The sequence below is a fragment of the Mesoplodon densirostris genome, chromosome 2 (assembly GCF_025265405.1).
Source record: "Mesoplodon densirostris isolate mMesDen1 chromosome 2, mMesDen1 primary haplotype, whole genome shotgun sequence".
Taxonomy (NCBI): domain Eukaryota; kingdom Metazoa; phylum Chordata; class Mammalia; order Artiodactyla; family Ziphiidae; genus Mesoplodon; species Mesoplodon densirostris.
The window spans coordinates 131,191,571-131,206,903 of NC_082662.1; the positions used below are offsets into that span (position 1 = coordinate 131,191,571).

General features: G+C 34.7%; 1 protein-coding gene across 1 annotated transcript in view; it reads left to right on the plus strand.

The window, feature by feature from the left end:
• RGS7 (regulator of G protein signaling 7) overlaps window positions 1-15,333 on the plus strand; it is a 614,965-nt gene that overhangs the window by 491,583 nt on the left and 108,049 nt on the right. The window lies entirely within an intron of this gene.

Genomic DNA, 15,333 nt, shown 5'->3' on the forward strand with positions numbered 1-15,333 from the left:
CAGCTTATTCCATGTTATAGTGCCCCCTGTGACTATTAAAAAATTACTTTCTTCTGAATAGATGAAAGACCTATAAACAAGCTTAAAATGGTTATTATTACTATTTTTCTGTACCACCTTAGTCTACTAGAAAGACTAACAAAGGGTCTCAGAGAGCCAGAGTTTTAGTTCACCTCTCCTATTTAGCTATGATTTGTGGTAAATCCCTTGTCTTTCCCAGACTCCATTTTTCTCACTATTATTTGAGGCATCCTATGATTCTATAAGCAGAAGGTTTTGTTAAACATGAAAGACCAAATGCAAGCAAAAGAAAAGATACAATAGGAAATTTACTCATAGTGAATCAACTTCAGTCAACTTAGAATGAACTCAGTTCAACAACCATGATTTTAGTTAAGCTCTTCAAGGAAATAGGCCCCTTATAAGTGCTCGTCTTCTTACATCTTCCTGAAGGCTACAGTTTTCAAAAATAATATTGTATGTATGGTTTTTAAATGTCATTTCTACAAGTATTCATTGAGGATTTGTTCCAATGCAAAGTGTTATAATAGGTGCTCGGATAACAAGGAGACTCTGACTTTATCTACACTGTTGAGTAACTCATAGGCTAGACGAGAAAAGGGAATTATACAGGAGTTGCTTTGAAGTGCTGAGTGAATATAATAGTGGTATGTGTAAAATATATGGAAGTTTAAAAGAATAAGAGAGTGACTTTGAGGGTTTCCAGAGTGATTTCACGAAAGAACTGAGGGCATCTTAGTTGGATTTTAAAGGAGGGGAGACTTTTCAGGAAACAAGGCAGAGAAGGCATTTGAGGCAGAGTACCAGCATGTTCAAAGACAGAAACTTCACAGCAATCTGGCTTTTGTCGGCTCCTGGAGAGACGTTTTGTAAGAAAACCATAGGAAAGCCCATGGAGTCATCCCTCATTTTTGTCATTTCAGAAAGTTGAATTTCATAGTTCATCCAAGGGTGGTCAGGTGCCAACCAAAGATTCAAACTAACATAATTTATGGAAGACAATCTGAAAACCAGAATACTGAACCATTAATAGAGAGAATAGATGATTCCTTTCCAGTAGTGGGAATGTTGATTTTTTTTCATCCAGGGTACACATTCTTCAAAACTGATGCACTTGGAGAAAGAAGTTAATTAAAAAAAAAAAAAACCCTGCCGATTTGTGGATCTGAGTTGGAGAACTTTGTGATGTATTTTGTCCAACCTGGGATGATACCTGGGAATTATTTCACCAAAGAGTATGAAGTTCTAGTGGAGAAAATACCTGGACACCTGAGAAGGAGCTCATGGAGAAAAACCCAGGTGTTGGAGGCAGACAGACCTGACCACAGATACTGCCACAATGATGTACCACATGCTAACTGTGTGACTTTGGGCAAGCATATAACATCTCTGAGCCTCAGTCTGCTCACTTTTCAAGCAGAAATAATAATATTGACTTTCTAAAATTGTTGAAATAACCCAAATTAATATGCCTAAAAAAAACTGGATTCGCTTTTCAGATTAGCTTGCTCCTCTCATACTTAATAAATCAAAATTGTTTTCGGTCGTCGTCATTATTGCCTGACAGATAAACTGCCTCTGTTCCTTACAGAAAAGCAAATTCTTATTCTTAATGTTCTCTCAGTCCATATTTTGTGTTTTACATAAATATGTTAGTGTTCCCAATTGCAGTTCATATTTCAACACTTCACAGTAGATTAATGTTTCTGTGGTAAGGCCAAGAAAATGGCATGGCTTACACAGAAAATCATTTACAGAACATCCCTCAAAGTCAGTCATCTCAAAATTATTAATGTCATTCAGTTTAACATTAGCTCTTATTGGTGTCCATTTCAAAGGGAATCATCTTCTAAACTTTCTTCTGAAACCTGGAGAGCCTGCAATTTTTAACTAAAAATAAGCATAGTCTTTACTATTCTATTTGTTTCCCCCCCCCGAATAAACATATACCTGTTTATGTCTCATTTGCTTGGATTATATACAAGTGAAGAATAAATATATTCAATAAAAAGTTATAGAAAAAATGAAAGGAAGTGAAATGATAATGATCTCAGACACTGTTCCACTCCTACAGGCAATGATGCTTTGTCTTCTATGATTTTTCTTTTTAGGTACAAGTATAGAAGCAATTCAAATTATCCAACTTCGAATTTTCTACCACCATTTACATAAAGAACATTTATAAAGTGTGAACACTTGCTTATAAAGAGGATGTTGATACTGTGATGTAGTTGGATGTGAGGCCCAATAGAAATAATAGTGATTACTTAGGCTGTTTATTCTGAGACAGCTTGGGGCAGACAGGAGTTTATTGCTTAAAGCAGGCTTAAAGAATGGTTTCTTATATTCTGTTAGTATCTAATGTCTATTTCCATCACCAATTCAAACTTACTAGGAAGCCTCTGCAGAACATAAACCTCTTAGGTCAGTTTATGTGGAGAAACACTTTTCCATGGTTACCTTGGTTTTGTAGAAAAATAGAATATGTTGATCATGTTTAATGACTAAGACAAGGCAATATGGACTAAAGGGCTATGAAAAAACACAGTACTTTGAAAATAAAGTTGTGTGAGATTTCTGGTATTTTTTCACCCAAGTACAAAAAAATATTCCAATCCAAGCCAATTAAAATGGAGTCGGGAATGGACTTCTCAGGTGTATTTGCATAAGAATCATCTAGTATAAAAGGATTGCAATGAGGGCTGGAGGCCAAGACATGAGGAAGTTTAAGAGAACTGTGATAAGAAGTAGAGAGTAGTGGTGGTAGCAAACTAAAACAGAAGCGAGAGACAGGAAGTTCACTGATATCTCTAAGCACACACATTGAAGTTCCTACAGATGATCACACATTGACCAATGTCTTTCGTCTGGCTCCTTTTGAGGGTTAAATCTCCAATGTTCATATAGAACTTGAACCCCAAGAAATCAAAATTTCCAATAAAGACAGGAGCTGACCCTATACTTGTATGACTCACGTCACTCACTTCACCCAAATCCTAGCCCTGTTGGAGCATATCTTTATTGAATACTTTTATATTTTGTTCATTGTAGATTTTTTTGCGGTTTTATTTTTTCATATATTACATTAAAGTATTATTTTTCTTGATTAGTGAGTTTTTTGGCACTCCCTTGACTTTCGCCCCCTAGGCAAGTGCCATACTCATCTCATCCTAGGGCCAACTGAGACCAACATATGACAATTGCAGAAAGTCAGAGATGTTCTCAACATAAGGACCTTTTAACAATGCAAATTGTCCAGAACTTGCATTATCTTGTAGGATGATGGTTGTGCCTCAGAAAACATTCAACCAAAGGCCTGTATTTTCTCCAGGATGTTGTGAGGTCTTTCAGGCCTAGGGAGAGAGACTCCACTTACTGACCCTAAGAACTAGACATCACTAAGTTCCACCTGTGAAAACCATGCTGAAATAATATTAGAGTTCTGGTTGGCCAATCATAGCAATTGTATGCTGACATAAAATAATCACAGCAGCTTTGAGATAAATAGTAGTTTTTTCCTTCAGGGACAGATTTTAAGTTGGTTAGTTAACATTGGTATAAAGATTGCTATAACCAAATACTGCATTTTGGGGATGGATGACAAGGAATTTATGATTAATTAGAGAGATTGAATACACAATAACTCAGTGAACTTTAAAATAACTGCATGAGCAAAATCAAGTTAATAACATATATAACTTCATGTCTGTGTCTTAAATCTTAGTTGACAAAATACCAATGCCTTAAATCTTTGTATATTAATAATTCCATAATATATAATATTGAAAAACTAAGAATTCAAGATTTGGGGGAAAATAGAAGAACTTCACTTTTCTAAAAATTAGTTTGTTTCTTGACCTAAGACACTGAAATGCTTTCCAAAATATTCATCCCGTTAATAAAATTGTGTGGTGTAGTATGGTTCCTACTTCATTCTCTTTGGCACTTAAGTTTTACGTTGTTTGTTTCATAAGACCTTTAATAGAGCCTCTACATTTCTATGTAATAGTCCTACATAGAACACCTAAAACTTTTGCTGTTCACTTTTGATGACTCTGTCCCTGTTATGTCTATTTTTGAAGTAGGTGTTAGTGGCTCCTAAAACCATGTTTTAGAGAAGAATTTTTTAAATTTCTATTTTTGGAACAGATTTAAGTATACAAAAAATTGAACAGAAAGTAGGAGAATTCCCCTAAACCACCTCAATACCACCCACACTCTTTCCTATTATTAATATGTCACATTAGTGTAGTAAATTTGCTACAATTGATGATCCAATGTTGAAACATTATTATTAACTAAAGTCCATAGTTTACATGAGAGTTCACTCTTTGTATTGTGCATTCTGTGGGTTTTGACAAATGTATAATGACATGTATCTACCATTGCCCTAAAATTTCCCAGCGTTCTACCTGTTCATCTCTCCCTCTCTCCTCCTGAACCCCTGTCAACCACTGCTATTTTTACTATCTCCTTAGCTTTCCCTTTTTCAGAATGTTATTAGTTGGAATCACACAGAATGGAGCCTTTTCAGATTAGCTTTATTCACTTTAGTTCCTTCTGAGTCTTTGAATAAAGTTGAAGAACATCTTGTATGTCCATTTGTTCCAGCACCATTTGTTGAAAGCACTATCCTTTCTCCATTGAATTGCCTTTGATCCTTTGTCAAATATTGGTTGACTATATTTATGTGGGGCTACTGCTATTCTGTTCCACTGATCTATTTCCATTGATCTATTCTTTCTCTAATACAGCACTTTCCTGATTACTATAGATTTATAGTGTGTCTTGAAATTGGATAATGTCAGTCCTCTAAATTTGTACTTCTCCTTCAATATTATGTTATATATTCTAGGTAATTTGCTTTCCAAAAACTGTAGGATCAGTTTTTCAATACCCGCAAAATAACCTGCTGGAATTTGGGATTGCAGATCAAATTAGAAATAACTGATATCTTGACAATATTGAGTCTTCCTATCCATGTACATGGATTATCTTTCCATTTATTTCTTCTTTGATATTTTTCATCAGAATTTGGACTTTTAATAAAGATCTAGTACTCATTTTGTTAAATTTATACCCAAGTACTTTTTCTTTTTATTTAGTACACTATTTACAGTTGTGTGCTAATGTAAATGGCATCATATTTTTAATTTCAAATTCCAATTACTCATTACTGATTTATAGAAAAGCAAATTTTATAACATTAACATGCTATAATCACTTTTTAGTTCTAAGAGTTTTTTTAGTTGTTTCTTTGGATTTTCTATACAGACAAATATCTGTCATCTGTGAGCAAAGACAGTTTTCTATTTTCCTTTCCAAACTATATACCTTTAATTCCTTTTTTCTTGTCTTATGGCATTAGCTAGAATGTCTTGTAAGATGTTGAATAGGAGTGGTGCAAGGGGACATCCTTGCTTTGTTCCTCACCTTAACAGTAATGCATCTAGTTTCTAACCATTTATTATCATGTTAGCTCTAGGTTTTTTGTAGATGTTCTTTATCAAGTTGAGGGAGTTTCCTCTCCAATCCTAGTTTTTTGAGAGTTTTATTTACTTATTTGTTTTTGTTTGTTTATAATCAGTACTATATTTCATCAAATACTTTCTTTGCATTTATTGACATGATCATATGGTTTTTCTTCTTTATTCTGTTGATATGCTGGGTTACCTTAATTGACTTTTAGTCAGCCAGTCTTTCATAACAAGAATAAATCTCACTTGGCTATGGTGTATAATTCTTTTTATACATTGTTGGATGTGATTTGCTAATATTTTATTGGGGATCTTTTTAAACTTGAAGTATAGATGATTTACAGTGTTTTCATGTGTACAGCAAAGTGATTCAATTACATACACATGTGTATATATATATATATATATATATATATATATATACACATATATTCTTTTTCAGATTCTTTTCCATATTATGTTTTTACAAGATATTGAATGTGGTTCCCAGTACTATACAGTAACACTTGTTGTTTATCTGTTTTATATATAGTAGTGTGCACCTGTTAATCCTCAATTCCTAATTTATCCCTCCCCCCGCCATTGGAGATCTTTGCATTTATGTTCATGAGAACATTGATATGTGGTTTTCCATTCTTGTAATGCCTTTTTAGGTTTTGGTATTAGGATAATACTGGCCGCATAGAGTAAGTTAGGAAGTATTCCTTCTCCTTCTATTTTCTGGGAGCAATTGTGGAGAATTGGTATTATTTCTTCCATTTTAATGTTTGGTAGAATTCACCAGTGAAACCACATTAGCTTTGTGCTTTCTGTTTTGGTAGGTTATCAATTACTGATTAAATTTCTTTAATTGATATAAGCCTGTTCATATTATCTTTTTCTCCTTGTGTCAGTATTGGTAGATTGTGTCTTTCAAAAAATTGGCCTGTTTTATCTAGGTTTATCTGTTTATCAAACCTGTGAGCTAGAGTTGTTTATAATATCCCTTTATTATCTTTTTTAAATCAATGGAATCAGTAGTGAGAGCCCTTCTTTTATTTCTTATGTCAGTAATTTGTGTTTTCTCTTGTTTCTTTTAGTTTGGCTAGAGGTTTATTAATATTGATCTCTTCAAAGAACCAGCTTTTGGTTTTGTTGAATTACTTTATTGGTTTCCTGTTTTCAAGTTCATGACTTCTTTTTTTTTTTTTTTTTAGTTCATTGATTTCTGCTCTAAAATTTTAGTATTTCTTTTCTTCAGCTTACCTTGGATTTAATATTTTCTTTTTCTTTTTTTGTTTTCTATGCTGGAAGCTTAGGTAATTGATTTTAGATCTTTATTCTTTTCTAATATATGTATTCAATGCTATAAGTTTCCCTCTAAGCACAGCTTTCACTGCATCACAGATTTTGGTTAAGTTGTATTTTTATTGCCATTTAGTCAAAAATATTTTTCAATTTCTCTTGGGATTTCTTTGACTATATGTTATTTACACGTGTGCTGTTTAATAACAGGCATTTGAGGGCTTTCTGTGTTTCTGTTATTAATTTCTTTTTTTTTTTTTTTTGTGGTACGCGGGCCTCTCATTGTTGTGGCCTCTCCCGTTGCGGAGCACAGGCTCCGGATGCGCAGGCCCAGCGGCCATGGCTCACGGGCCCAGCCGCTCCGCGGCATATGGGATCCTCCCAGACCGGGGCACGAACCCGTATCCCCTGCATCGGCAGGCGGACTCTCAACCACTGCGCCACCAGGGAGGCCCTCTGTTATTAATTTCTGACTTAATTCCATTGATGTCTGAGAGTATGCTTTGTATGATTTCTATTTTTAATAATTTGTTAAAGTGTGTTTTATGGCCTAGAATGTGGTCCACTTTGGTGCATTACCTGGGAACTTGAGAAGGTTGTATATTCAGCTTTTGTTGGATGAAGTATTTTATAAATGTCAACTAGATCCAGTTGATTGATGGTGCTATTCTGTTCAACTATGTCTTCACCGATTTTTCTGCCCAGTGGATCTGTCAATTACAGATAGATGTGTGTTAAATTCTTCAATTATAATAGTTATTTGTCTATTTTTCCTTAAGTCTCTCACTTTTTGCCTCCGGTATTTTGATGTTCTGTTGTTAAGAGCATAAACATTAAGGATTTTTATGTCTTCATTAGAATTAACTCCTTTATCATGTAATGCCCCTATTTATTCCTAATAATTTTTTTCTGCAGTCTACTTTGTCTGAAATTAATTTAGCTACTCTTGTTTTCTCTTTATTAGTGTTAACATGACATGTCTTTCCTCCCCTTTATTTATAATCTGTGTCTTTATATTTAAAGTGGGTTTCATATACACAGCACATAATTAGATCCAGTTTTTAGTACACTCTGACAGTCTTTGTCTTTTAATTATTATATTTAGACCATTCCCACAAGAAGTGATTATTATTATTGTTGGATTAATATATATCATATTTGTAACTGTTTTCTATTCATTTCCCTTTTTCTTTGTCTTCCTTTATTTTTATCTTTTTTCTTCCACCCTTTTTCTGCCTTCCCTGATTTTAATTGAGCATTTTATGATTCAATTTTCTCTCATGTCTAAGTATATCAATTATACTTCTTTTTACATTTTTAAGATTGCTCTAGAGTTTTAAATGAAAATTTGATGTAATTCTTAGCCTTTCTCCTCTATATGTAAGGTGTTCCCTCCTACTCCCACCCCAGCTTTGTCCAAGGTTTTCTCTTTGTCTTTGGTTTTCTGCATTTAGAATATGATATATATAGGTATAGTGTTTTTGGTATTAATCATGCTTGGTGTTATATGAGTTTCCTGGATCTGTGGTTTTAATGTCTCTTGGTTTCCTGGGGCTACCATAACAAAATGCCACTGACTATGTGGCTTAAACAACAACAAAAAATTTTTTTTCTCACAGTTCTGGAAGAATTGTTGGTTTTTATTTTGTTCAGCAGTAACAATTTCCAAGCTACTTATAGGATGGACCAACAGTCAGAGAGCATATTTTTATAGGGGGAAAAATGAACAGATCATGACCAAGCTTGTTGTTTTTGTTTACTTTGTATCTGCTTTTCTTTCATTTTTTTTTTCTTCAGTATTTAATCCTGGGATGGTCTCTGAGCCAACATCTAAGAGAAATGGAAAACATAAAGTTGCTTCTTTCTGCTCTATGTGTTCTCCCTTCCCACTGGGCTTTGGAGAGTATCTGAAAAGCAACCATTAGTGTCTTTTGAGGTTGTTGTTTTCCTCTTGATTTCCCTGTAGGCAGCTTTGGAGCTGCCCTAGAATGGAAAGGGAGAGAAACCTGGCACTCTCGATTGGAAAATGATATAAGGGCAGAGAAACAAGATAAAAATGTGTTTAAGCAGAATGCTAGTAAGCCTTTCACGTTCTTAAGTTTTATATATGTTCTACTATAAACCTGTAAAGAACAAAATTTACATGTTATGTTCCAACATTTTTTCCCAAAAGCTATCATGATCAGTGGTCATTTCTAATTTGATGTGCCCTGGATCAAAATCAGAGGTGGATTCAGAAAGAAAAATAAAAAGTCACATCTTACCAGAAATGTCCCATCATGATCCAAAATTACAGATTACCTGGAATAATTAAAAGTTTAAACCACAAAATGAACAAAATGAAAATCTTTACTGATCCAGCCACTTTGCAGTAATCTAATTTGTGGAAATGATGGACTCCCATACATCTCTTTTAATAAAAATGAAAATCTATATTTAATATTTTATTACTGTAGTTATAAAAAGTAGTATTGGTAATATAATCTGTTTTATAAACTAAATATTCACCATGAACTAGTTTTAGCAAAAACAACAACAAATTATGTCTTAAAAACAAAATGCATTTACTCAATAAACAGAACTAATTTATTTTCTAAGACTATTCATTTTTAATTTTACAGCTAAAGCATTTATGACATCTTAAAAATACAAATATTGGCACAAATTGTTCTCCTTTATAAAATGTCCCAAGCTTTTGTCATTTCAAGACACAAAACGTACTGATAAAAATGTTATTGAATGAATTGGGTCCTGCTGCTCACTGCTTACAAAATCAATTGCATACTCACAAATGTCGGTAGAAAGGAAAGGTGCCTTTAATGAGAGTGCCAGCAATCTGGGGAGATGTTGGACTCAGCACTCCCCAAAAACCACCTCCAAAAATTCTGCTCAGCCATAAACACTCTTAAAGGCAAACAGAGAAGTAATCTCAGGTAATTATTGAGATGGGGGTCAGAATCATTTCAGTCCCTCACTGTGTGCAGGCTTGTGGACTCCTCATGATCTTCCTCTAGATGTTATCTTTTCACACAGTTTGGTCACAGAGTTAGGAGATTACTGAAAGGGAAGCAGGGAAGAGATATGGTCATCTGTTAATTATGTATTCTTCACTTCGACTTCTTTGATCTACGGAACTGACAAGTTAGGCAAGGTATTTTGTGATTAAAGTTGCAGGATACAAAATTAATACACAGAAATATGTTTCACTTCTATACACTAACAACAAAAGATCAGAAAGAGAAATTAAAGAAACAATCCCATTTACCATCACATCAAATTAATTAATTAATTAATTACCTAGGAATAAACCTAACTAAGGAAGCAAAAGACCTATAGTCAGAAAACTATAACGTACTGATGAAAGAAATCAAAAATGACATAAACAGATGGAGAGATATACCATGTTCTTTGGGGGAATCAATATTGTCAAAATGACTATACTACCCAAAGTAATATACAGATTCAATTCAATCTCTGTTGAATTACCAATAGCATTTTTCACAGAATTAGAACGAAAGAATTTACAACTTGTATGGAAACACAGAAGACACCAAATAGCCAAGGCAATCTTGAAAAAGAAAAAAGGACTTGGAGGAGTCAGGATCCCTGACTTCCATCTATACCACAAAGCTACAGTCATCAAAACAGTATGGTACTGGCACAAAACAGACATATAGATCAATGGAACAAGATAGAAAATGTAGAGATAAACCCACACACTTATGGTCACCTAATCTATGACAAAGGAGGCAAGAATGTACAATGGAGAAAACACAGTCTCTTCAATAAGTAGTGCTGGGGAAACTGGACAGCTACATGTAAAAGACTGAAATTAGAACACTCCCTAACCCCATAAACAAAAATAAACTCAAAATGGATTAAAGACCTAAATGTAACATCGGATGCTATAAAACTCTTAGAGGAAAAAATAGGCTCTCTGACATAGATCACATCAAGAACCTTTTTGATCCACCTCTGAAATAAAAAAATAAATAAACAAATGGGACCTAATTAATCTTAAAAATTTTTGCACAGCAAAGGAAACCAGCAACAAAATGAAAAGAAAACCCACAGAATGGGAGAAAATATTTGCAAACAAAGCAACCAACAAGGGATTAATCTCCAAAATATACACATAGCTCATGCAGCTCAATATAAAAAAAAAAAAAAAACACAAACAACCCAATCAAAAAATGGGCAGAAGATCTAAATAGACATTCTCCAAAGAAGACATACAGATGACCAAGAGACACATGAAAAGATGCTCAACATCACTAATTATTAGAGAAATCACCTCACACTGCTCAGAATGGCCATCATCAAAAAATCTACAAGCAATAAATGCTGGAGAGGGCATGGAGAAAAGGGAACTCTCCTATACTGTTGGTGGGAATGTAAATTGGTAAAGCCACTATGAAGAACAGTATGGAGATTCCTTAAAAAACTAAAAATAGAGCTGCCATATGACCCTGCAATCCCACTTCTGGGCATATATCTGGAGAAAAACATATTTGAAAGGATACATGCACCCCAATGTTCATTGCAGTACTATTTCCAACAGCCAGGACAAGGAAGCAACCTAAATGGCCATCAAAAGAGGAATGGATAAAGAATATGTGATACATATATACAATTGAATATTATTCAGCCATTAAAATGAAGGAAATAATGTCATTCACAGCAACATGGATGGATGGACCTAGAGATGATCATACTAAGTGAAGTAAGTCAGACAGAAAAAGACAAATGTCATATGGTATCACTTGTATGTGGAATCTAAAGAAATGGTACAAATGAACCTATTTATAAAATAGAAATTTAGTCACAGATGTAGGAAAGAAAGTTGTTACCAGGGGGAAAGGGGAGGGAGGGATAAATTGGGAGATTGTTGTTGATATATACACACTACTATATATAGAATAGATAACTAATAAGTACCTACTGAGTAGCACAGGGAACTATGTTCAATACTCTGTAATGACCTATATGGGAATAGAATCTAAAAAAAGAGTGGATATATGTGTATGTATAACTGACTCACTTTGCCATACAGCAGAAACTAACACACTGTTAATCAACTATATTCCAATTTAAAAAAAAAAAAAGATTTGAAAGGTGTGCTTGTGCCAGAGATGAGTAGAGCATGGGGGTGCCTGGTTTAAAAGTTAATTACAATATAACTTTCCTAAAGTGACAAGAAAAGAGGCTTCTGAGGGCAGTTTTCTGCAAGAGCTGCTTACAAAAGGAATAAACCATTAAATGGTTTGGTTTTTACCTGACTTATGCAAAGATTAAGACACCTTATTTACTCTTTTTCCCAAATATTATATGCTTTTACATATGTATATGAATATTGCACACAAATTTATTTAATTATTTAAGATAAATAGATCATCTCTAATAGTTAAATAGTTCCAGTATCCATAGTTATGTGTGATTGATTGAAGCAGTCCTTTCTTCAAATGCCATTTGTAAATACATATTAATAATGCCCTTTGGTTTGAGAGTTTGCTAACATCATTCCATGGACTTTACACATAAACTTAGAATTTTTAGTTAAGGATGATACAAATTTTAGTGAGTTAGAAAATAAAATATTACAGTGATTTAGTTATGACTTGTTACATCCCTCTCTAAATTTGAACTTTTTTTTTAACATCTTCATTGGAGTATAATTGCTTTACAATGTTGCATTAGTTTCTGCTGTATAGCAAAGTGAATCAGCTATACATATACATATATCCCCATATCCCCTCCCTCTTGCGTTGCCCTCCCACTCTCCCTATCCCACCCCTCTAGGTGGTCACAAAGCACAGAGCTGATCTCCCCATGCGATACAGCTGCTTCCCACTAGCTATCTATTTTACATATGGGTGTGTATACATGTCAATGCTACTCTCTCACTTCGTCGCAGCTTACCCTTCCCCCTCCTGGTGTCCTCAAGTCCATTCTCTATGCCTGCATCTTTATTCCTGTCCCGCCCCTGGGTTCATCAGAACGATTTTTTTTTTTTTTTTTTAGGTTTTGGGTCGTATGGTAGTTCTATTTTTAGTTTTTTAAGGAACCTCCTTACTGTTCTCCATAGTGGCTGTATCAATTTACACTCCCACCAACAGTGCAAGAGGGTTCTGTTTTCTCCACACCCTCTCCAGCATTTATTGTTTGTAGATTTTTTGATGATCGCCATTCTGACAGGTATGAGGGATAATATAAGAAAATTTTTAAAAATTTAATTAAGGAAACGAATAAAACTTGAGTAAAACTCAAAACTACAAAACTCATTGTAGTTTTGACTTGCATTTCTCTAATGATTAGTGATGTTGAGCATCCTTTCATGTGTTTGCTGGCAATCTGTATATCTTCTTTGGAGAAATGTCTATTTAGATCTTCTGCTAATTTTTGGATTGGGTTGTTTGTTTTTTGATATTGAGCTGCATGAGCTGCTTGTATATTTTGGAGATTAATCCTTTATCAGTTGCTTCTTTTGCAAATATTTTCTCCCATTCTGAAGGTTGTTTTTTTGTATTGTTTATTGTTTCCTTTGCTGTGCAAAAGCTTTGAAGTTTCATTAGGTCCCATTTGTTTGTTTTTATTTCCATATCTCTAGGAGGTGGATCAAAAAGGATCTTGCTGTGTTTTATGTCAGAGTGTTCTTCCTATGTTTTCCTCTAAGAGTTTTATAGTGTCTGGTCTTACATTTAGGTCTTTAATCCATTTTGAGTTTATTTTTTTGTATGGTGTTAGGAAGTGTTCTAATTTCATTCTTTTACATGTAGCTGTCCAGTTTTCCCAGCACCACTTATTGAAGAGGCTGTCTTTTCTCCATTGTATATTCTTGCCTCCTTTATCAAATATAAGGTGACCATATGTTCATGGGTTTATCTCTGGGCTTTCTATCCTGCACAAACATTTAAATGTATTGTGTGTGTCGACTGAAATAAAAAACACACAATGTAAGAACAATGAGTTTCAGTTTTATCCATGGACCTTACTGAGGACTAGAGCCCAGGAGATAGCCTCTCAGATAGCTCTGAGTAACTACTCTGAGGTAGGGGAGGAGCCAATATATATATGAATTTCTGGCTGGGAAATGCATGTAGTCAAGCATAAAATGATTACTGCTAATCCCATAAAGCAGATATCTCAAGTTAATTATTTTAGTGCTTTTCTATGTATAGGAAGATGCAAGAATCTGGGGTCATTGAAATTCTTCCTTAGACATGCATCTTAACCATCTAGGAGCCTGTATGTTCAAAGCACAGAATGCTTCATCCTATTTTTCCATCTTGAATTACCCTCAGGGCACACTGTCTGTGGGCAAGTGCAGTGGGTTGCCAATTAACCCTTTGTGTAAGGGGATAATGAATGACACTCTTTGTTCTTTTTGTTTACACATGTATACTTGCATCATGCCTACATAAAATACACATATAGTTATCCAGATGGAAAATTAAAATAAGTCCTAAACATAGAATCTACAAAATAAAATTAAGGCTATATTAATATTTTTGAAATACCAGCCTAGTTTATAAGCTCAATCTCTAGAAATGCTGTCTGTTGTACTGAAAATAACTGCAGTTAACCAAGCCACCAGCTTGGAAGTAGCATGTCGCTTATCTCTCCAAGTGGTGAAACAAGCCTATTGAGAAGATTCATACCTCATGAGTTGTGCTACTTATTGGTTTCTGGTTTGGCTCCATCCTTACATTTCCTTATGAGTCTTTTCTTCCTGTCAGCTACCAATAATGATATGAAAAAAGAGAAACATATTTAACATATTTGATATTTTATAGCAAAATGTATTCAATTCTTAACTGCCTAATGTCAGCATTGTTATTTTGTATCTTTACATTATTATTTATTCATATATTAAGCAGGGAAAATCTTCCATTAACTACTATGTATGATATACATATGTAAATATATTGTGTTCATGTTTGTGTATGTGTATTGCAGGTGGATGAGGGATGATTTTTTTTGTATGGAAAGACCAATTTTGGAAGGATTGAAATACATTACAATTTTAAATAAGCAAAATCAGCAACATAATTCCCAACAAGGAACTAATTCTGTGTCTTTGCAAGTCACGAGAATGGAATTTTTAGGACTTGCTATCTCTCAAGTGCTTTATATTTCACTGTTTCTTTTTTCTTTTCTTTTCTTTTCTTTTTTTTTTTTTGCGGTACATGGGCCTCTCACTCTTGTAGCCTCTCCCGTTGCGGAGCACAGGCTCCAGACGTGCAGGCTCAGCGACCATGGCTCACGGGCCTAGCTGCTCCGCGGCATGTGGTATCTTTCCGGACCGGGGCATGAACCCGTGTCCCCTGCATCGGCAGGTGGACTCTCAACCACTGCGCCACCAGGGAAGCCCTCACTGTTTCTTGAAGTGTGGCCCTGATTTGTCTGCATCAGCTGTGATGATTTTTTTTTTTTTTTTTTTTCTTTTTGCGGTATGTGGGCCTCTCACTGTTGTGGCCTCTCCCGTTGCAGAGCACAGGCTCCGGATGCGCAGGCTCAGCGGCCATGGCTCACGGGCCCAGCCGCTCCGCGG